General features: G+C 32.9%; 1 pseudogene; it reads left to right on the top strand.

Moving 5' to 3' along the window:
• The first annotated feature begins 288 nt into the window (after positions 1-288).
• Positions 289-4,857, top strand: LOC149007588 (pentatricopeptide repeat-containing protein At2g20540 pseudogene; annotated as a pseudogene).
• The last annotated feature ends 2,747 nt before the right edge of the window (positions 4,858-7,604 follow it).

The following is a 7,604-nucleotide window of genomic DNA, read 5'->3' as shown; positions in this document are numbered from 1 at the left end:
AGCTAATTTTTATTGATGCATTTAATGCCCACTATGCAATATGAAGTTACTAATGTATTCCAAATAGAGCACTTTGAAGATGCATAGTGCTGGAGTTGAACCTACCAAGGCGACACTTATCTCTGTGCTCTCATCTGCAGCCCACCTTGGTGCTCTTGAGGAATGGCAGTGGGTGCATGGTTATATTGACTACATGGGATTTATTTGATCACAAGTCTTGGCACTGCACTCCTTAACATGTATGTCAAACGCGGTTCTATTGATGATGCAATGAAATTTTTTGCGGCAATGGCTTTTCAGGATAATCTTGCTTGGACTACAATGATATCTTCACTTGCCACGCATGGACAAGGAGAGAAAGCACTTGGTCTCTTTCATGAAATGCTCCCCCTAAGATTACAACCCGACAGCATCACTTTCGTAGGGGTTCTTAGTGCATGTAGTCATGCTGGGTTGATTGTAGAGGGTCTTTATCATTTTAAGCATATGAAGAAAGTGTTCAGGATTTCCCCACAGCTGGAGCACTATGGATGCATGGTAGACATTCTTGCGCGAGGTGGGCACATCGAGGAGGCATGGCATTTAGTTCAAACCATGCCCATGGAGCCTGACAACTTGGTTCTCAAAAGTCTTCTTAGTGCTTGTGCTAGCTGTTTGCAAAATAAAATAACCGCAAGCGCACAGTATCTTGTAGCTAACGGGTCGATCTCAAGGAGATATGCCACCTAGAATTCAACTTCTTAATGGTAATGCAAGAGTGGAATGATTAAGTTTTTGTTAACTAATTAACTTAACTAAACGATCCTAATCCATACATCTAATGCAATCGAATTAAGACGAAAAATAAAACAAACATAACCAACGCATAAATAAAAGACAGGAAAAAAAATGCGAACAATAAAAATAAAAGGGAAGTGATCCGAGTGTCAGCTCTGGATCGAGGGAAGGGGAGTATAATAATAATGACTTTGACTGTGGACCCTTTGCCATAGCTTACAATCCACCGATCGGGGGAAAGGATATTAAAGAAAAAGAAATTGCAGAAAGGAAATAACAGAAAGTAAATAACAAAGCAATAAACGCAAAAGGGAAACCTTAACCAAAGAGAGGCACGACTGTAGGCATCTTTGATCAAGGACCCAAGGGAAGTGAGAACAATAAGTAGATGCTGAAAGTAAATCCTAAATTAAGAATATGGAGGGGTAGATAGAAGCGGGAATGGAGGGGGGAGAGAAGATTATTGAAGAATCTTACTTGCATCTTCCAAACAAAACTTGAATAAATGATTTGAATCTCAACCAACCCTAACAACCAGATCTAGATTATCAATTGCTAGACCCAGAGAGAAAGCGAATCCTCAAACTTGAAACTTGAACTTGAACTTGAAATTGCATTGATAAAAATAAAAGAAATACACTTGCATCAAATAAATTACACAACTTCAATCTTCCTTGCAAAACTTAAAACCTAAACATTCAATCTAGTATTAGAACCCACAAAGTAATCAAAGAACTAGATAAAACCTAGAGCAAGTTAAAGAGAATAAAAAGGTCAAGACTAAAATAAACTAAAGAGAAAATTAAAAAAAAAAAGTGTTTAAACCTAAGAGGGAGGTAATATGTATAGAAGAAGGAGAATAATTTACAAACAAAGAAATATAATAATAATAATAATAATAATAATAATAATAATAATAATAATAATAATAATAATAATAATAATAATAATAATAATAATAATAATAATAATAATAATAATAATAATAATAATAATAATAATAATAATAATAATAATAATAATAATAATAATAATAGTAATAATAATAATAATAATAATAATAATAATAATAATAATAATAATAATAATAATAAAAAAAAAAAATAATAATAATAATAAATATTAAAATAAAAAAAAAAAAAAAAAAAAAAAAAAAAAAAATAAAAAAAAAAAAAAAAAAGAGGGAGGGGGGGGGGGGGGGGGGGGGGGAGGGGGGGGGGAAAAAAAAATAAAAAAAAAAAAAGGAAAAAAAGGGAAGAAAAAAATAAAAAAAATGGGGTTTTTTTTTTTCGGGCCCCTTGAGGTTTGGTCTATGTCATTTTTAGTCCAAAATAATTGAGACTTTGCATCTACCTCCCCTATACTTTAGAAAAAATCAATTTAAGGACAAATTATCATTTTATGAACAATTTGCCCCTTTTTTTTAATTTAAATTTTTTACCTAAATAATCTCCATGGCCATGTTTATTTTCTTCTTTTTTCTGCGTTCTACCGTCACTAACGTTTATTACGGGAAAACACACAATTTGTAAACGCTGAAAATTCTTGATCTTTCCCTCCGTGTAGCGACCGGCGTTTGCAAGCCAAAGACAAGTTTTGCAGTTGCGATTGGTTAGAAAAATTCATGGTTTCCCCTTATTCTGCATCTCTGATTCTCTTCTTCTCCATCGATGGCGAAGAAGCGAAAGGTTCTATAGCAAATTGCCCAAGAAGCTTTTGGAATCGTTCAACAAAGAACAACTAATCGACAAGGGCATAAAGTATTAGCCAACACAACACATAAACCCCAGAAGCCATTAACCTGCTCAAATAATTGTCCATTGATTACAAAAGAGCGTCAGAAAATCTTCAAACTGTAAGAAATAGGAAGTTTTTTTTGGTTTCTCTTTCCTGTTTCTAATTAGTTTGCTTCCAGATTTGCTCAGTTAGAACTCAAATGGGGAATATGCTGTTTTTTCAGGTCCATACAAGAAGATGCATTTGAAGCTTGGAATTTCCACTGAGAATGAGTTTGAATCCTCAAGCACGATTACTGTTGAAGAAATTTTAAAAAAAGGGATTTCTTCGATCTGGATCCTTGAATTTTATCGAAATGCAAATTTGGATCCCCAAGTTTTTAAAATATATAAAAAAATTCAAATAAAAAAAAAGGGGCAAATTGGTCATAAAAGTGATAGTATGTCCTTATATTGACTTTTTCTATAGCATAGGAAAGGCAGATGCAAAGTCTCAATTTTTTTTAACTAAAAAAGACAGACCAAACTCAGGGGATCCATATGAAAATTACCCATAAATAAAAAACTTAACCTTATTTACACTTTTTTTTTTTTTTTTGGTAGACTTAACCTTACTTACACGTAGAGGATGTGGAGAAGAAAGAGAAAGAGTGGAAGAAGGAAAGAAGGAAGAAAAATGCATATTTTTAGAAAAAACGATTTTGGGTTAATTAAGTGGAAAAAATAAAATAGTGAAAATAATAGGGAGCAGGAAGAGAGAGAAAAAAACTAATTAGAGAAATAAATAAAATATAACAAAATAAAATCTTCTAAAAAAAATAGAAAATCCTAGTTTTTTTTATTTTTTTTCGCCATACATAAATTTAATTAAAAAAAAAAAAAAAAAAAAAAAAAATAAAATTAAATTTAATTTTCTTTTTTTTTTAAATTAAAAGAAAAAAAATTACATCCCTTTTATTTTTTTATTATCTCTTTCCCCTCCTTTTTCTCCAAAAATTTTAAAAATCTCTCCTCTCGTTTTCTTTTTCGATTAAGTTTAACTTTTACCGTTAAATATTTTTCTAAAATCCCAAACTAACCTTGACTAAAACTAATTTTTTTATTTTAAACCCTAAATTATCGTAATCACCCTAATAGTTAAGATATTAAATTATCCTCAATTAAAATAATTATTAAAAACCAAAATACCATAGTTAAAACCTAAATTATCTTTGATTATTAAAGCCCAACATACCCTTTTTAAAAAAAAAAATTATCAAACAATTAAAAAAACATGTACTACTATCAAGTAAAATTAAAAATGCAATAAAAAAAAAAAAAGGTATGTTGATAAAATTAAACACGAACTACTATTTTGGGTTTTTTTAATTGTTTGATAATTTTTATTTTAAAAAAAAAAGGTATGTTGGGCTTCTAATAATTAAAGATAATTTGGGTTTTAATTTTGGTGTTTTGGTTTTTAACAATTATTTTAATTGAGGGTAATTTAGTATTTTAACTGTTAGGGTGATTACGGTAATTTAGGATTTAAAATTAAAAAAATATATGCTTTTAGCCAAGGATAGTTTGGGGTTTTAAAAAAAAATTAATAGTAAAAGTTAATTAACCAAGAAAGTTAACAGAGGGGATGTGTTTGATATATTTGCTAGGTAAGAGGGGAGGTAAGTGATATTCACCCAAACAAAAAAGGAAAAGAAAGTTATAAGCCCACAAGGAGGGGGAGATAAATAATAAATAAAATAAAAATAAAAATTATATTTTATTTTTTTTTTTTTCGTTATTATTATTTTTTCTTGCCCCATCCGCCCCCCCCCCGGCCCCCTTTCGCACTTCAGAATTTGAACGGACCTCTTGACATATAAAATCGCATGTTTAATACCCAAAACTCCAGATATTCGCTCAAGTCCTAAAAACTCATAAAATCTGCAAAAACAACATAAAACTCAAGGTAGCTCCACTCTAAGTGTGTAAAATGCATGCTTTATGTCCTAAGATTTCACACATAAATGTGCTCATCACTAGCTATGGTTGGGTTGAGCAAGCAAAATGGGCTGCTAAGAAGCTTATCAAGTTAGACCCAAGTAGTGCTTCTCCTTATGTGCGGTTAGCAAATGCCTACTCAAACATTGGTATATGGGTTGATGCTGGAAGAGTGCAAAAGATGATGAGAGGAAAAGGCATCACAATGACTCCAAGGTTTAGTTTGATTGAGATAGATGGAGTTGTTCATGAGTTTGTGGCTGGAGAAAACAAAGAACACCCAGGAATTAGGGAGATCAATCTGTTGCATTGGATGAGCAAACTTTTGAGCTTAAGTGTTGGTGTTTCAACTTTAAATGCATAACAAGTTGCACGGGAACTTTCTTTTTGCAAATACCTTAGCAACCAGGTTGTTGTATCAGACATTAGTAGGATATTTAGCATTTTTTGGAAGTCCCATTGTACACCAGGTTTGGTTGTTGGCTGTACAGGTCTTCAAAAAGATTTTAAGTTTGCTTTGAGTGAGATACTAGTGTTATTTAGTATTGTAGGGCAATTCAGTTCTTCAACAGACTAGTAAAAATCCAAATCATTTTGATTGTCAAAGAACTCATTTTGCAATACGCCATGTAAAATTTGAAATTAAAGCTCGATTCATCTACATCTGATATAAAGGGTTCCTCTTTAAGTAATCACTAATCATCAAAGCTAACTTAGGGAATTGCATAATTGGAGAATTTGGAAAACACAGAAATTGAGTTACAAGACAAACATTATATCAAAATTTGAAATTTGGAAAACCCAACAGAAACACATACTTGCAGGAGTCTTCCTAACCAAAACCAACTGTATGGACATGGAGACTAAAATAATATTATGGAAGCCTACCCATTGCTTGAATTATGAATTTTAGTCATTTCTATTTAATATTGAACCTATCGATGCGTATTTGAGAAACGATACGATACGAAGCGAAACATATCTTAAAATCACCCAACTGATACACTACCGATACGCGATACTTTAAACCTTGAAACAGATTACATGAAATGCCTACCCTATGTTTTAGTTGCACTAGAGAGAGGAGGATTGGAAATTAGGCCAATAGAGGAGTCGATTTCTGATAAAGGAATCTTCGACAATGTTTCCCAGTCCTCAAAATAACGAGAAAATTACATACATCTAAGTGTTTTCAGTTGACTATTTAGACACTCAATGAGCTTGACAAAGCACCACGGACGTAAAACCAAATGTTTGAATCATACGTAGAACCATTTACATCCACCAAGTTGAAAGATTCCAGATCTAGGTTGTATCTTTGTTTTAGTTACATGGATCAAGTCAAAAAAATTATAAACGCACAATGTTTTCCTGCATTCTTACCAAGTAAAATTAGACAAGGAGACACCCAATATACGAAGCTCCCACCATTGTGGGATTTGACAGTCCAACTGTGTAGTCTTTCTCAACTAAAATCTACTTCCACGAAGGTCACAACAGAGCAACCTTACCATTGCACCATATGCCTTTTGTATTCTTAAGAGCTTTTTTTTTTTGGTAGTAAATAAAAACTTAATATTTCGTAGAATAGCAAGCACAAAGAGTTATGGGATCTAATACATTTAATGTCTTATTATAGTCTATGAAGGATCTAAAAGCTAGATGGTTAAAACAGTGGTGGAGTATGTTCTCTCCAAAGAGTTTAAGGTTAGTATCCTTAGTTATACTAACAATGTCAATCAAAATTGGAACATGAGTTATTGGCCACTTCTTGTGGTTTGGTGGTTGAAGTAACTCGAGCACTTCCTTTTCACTATAGCATATGTCCTTAATTTGAATGGTGATGATTTGTGCTTGTGCTATTCCATCATTTAATCCAACCAAAGTGCTTCATTGATGCTTCCATTCCCTATTCCTCCTGTGCTTAGATATTTTAACTGGCCTTCCCATATTAATCCCACACTCCATCCTGAGTTGTTTAGTTCTGGATTATATATATACCCTTGTACACAACGAAGTTGAACACAAATTTAAGTTAATAATACTTTTAAAAAAACAAGTATCCGGTCTAGATACCTCAACATGTGTTATATGATTTGCCCTTTCAGCCATGTCATATGGTTGAAGATTTAGATCATTGATCCAGAGTGAGATGTTTTTCAAAACTGTCATTGGGTTTGGATTTGTTTTTTCAAACAGCTTGCCATTCCGCTCTTTCCAAACACAATAGCAAGTTATAATATATATGGACATCATCCATTTTTTATTTTTTTTTATGATTTCTCTAATCCTGAATCAAGGACAAATGAATTGCAGAGGTCACAGATTGATGTATGTGAAAGTCTTTCCGTTCTAAGTCCCAAAGGACCTACTGCCCAAATTCTTTTTGTTCAATCGCATGAAAGAAAAACATGCCATGGAGTTTCCACACAGTTCGCATTTTGGTGATATAGATACCCATTGGGAGAGTGTTGCCTTAACTGCTAATCTTGCATTTAAAAAACACCAAAAATACATTTTAAATTTAGAATGAATGGGTAATTTCCAGAAAAACTTCCACGATGTGCTAAGAATGTTGGAGTGGGATGTCAAACTTATTTGTGAGAGGAATTTCCCTGCCAGCTTGACAGTGAAATCCCCATTACCTGAAATAAGAGACATCTATGCATCACATTCATTAGTGAGGGTTATGTTGGAATGCATGAAATCAACAAATTTTGAGTTAAACGTGACTCCCTGTTGTCAAAATTGATTGAGTTTGTCGCTTGAGCCATTGTTGTGTTTCTTCCCCACATCTGGGTATCAATTTGTAGATTTAACCGATCTTCTGGTTTTTTAATCCATGGGTCAAACCACAACGAAGTGCTCCTTCCATTTCCAACCCTCCTCCATACCATGATTTCTAGTTTTGTTAGGATTCCACAGATATTGTTCCATGTCCATGATTCCCTTTTTTTTTTTTACCTTTGTATCAAAAGGTGTTGTGCTTGGGAAGTATTTTGCCTTCAGAGTTTTTACCCATAATGACTCTGGGTGTTTCAGCATTCTCCATCCTTGCTTAAGTAGCAGTATTGACGTCCTCCATTTTCTTTTGGTTGGCAGCATTTGTCC

This window comes from Hakea prostrata, chromosome 8 (genome assembly GCF_041222555.1).
Source record: "Hakea prostrata isolate BN-2017 chromosome 8, UWA_Hpros_2, whole genome shotgun sequence".
In the NCBI taxonomy this organism is placed as follows: domain Eukaryota; kingdom Viridiplantae; phylum Streptophyta; class Magnoliopsida; order Proteales; family Proteaceae; genus Hakea; species Hakea prostrata.
Note: the sequence above shows the minus strand (reverse complement) of the source record. Positions and strands in the feature narration are given on the sequence as shown.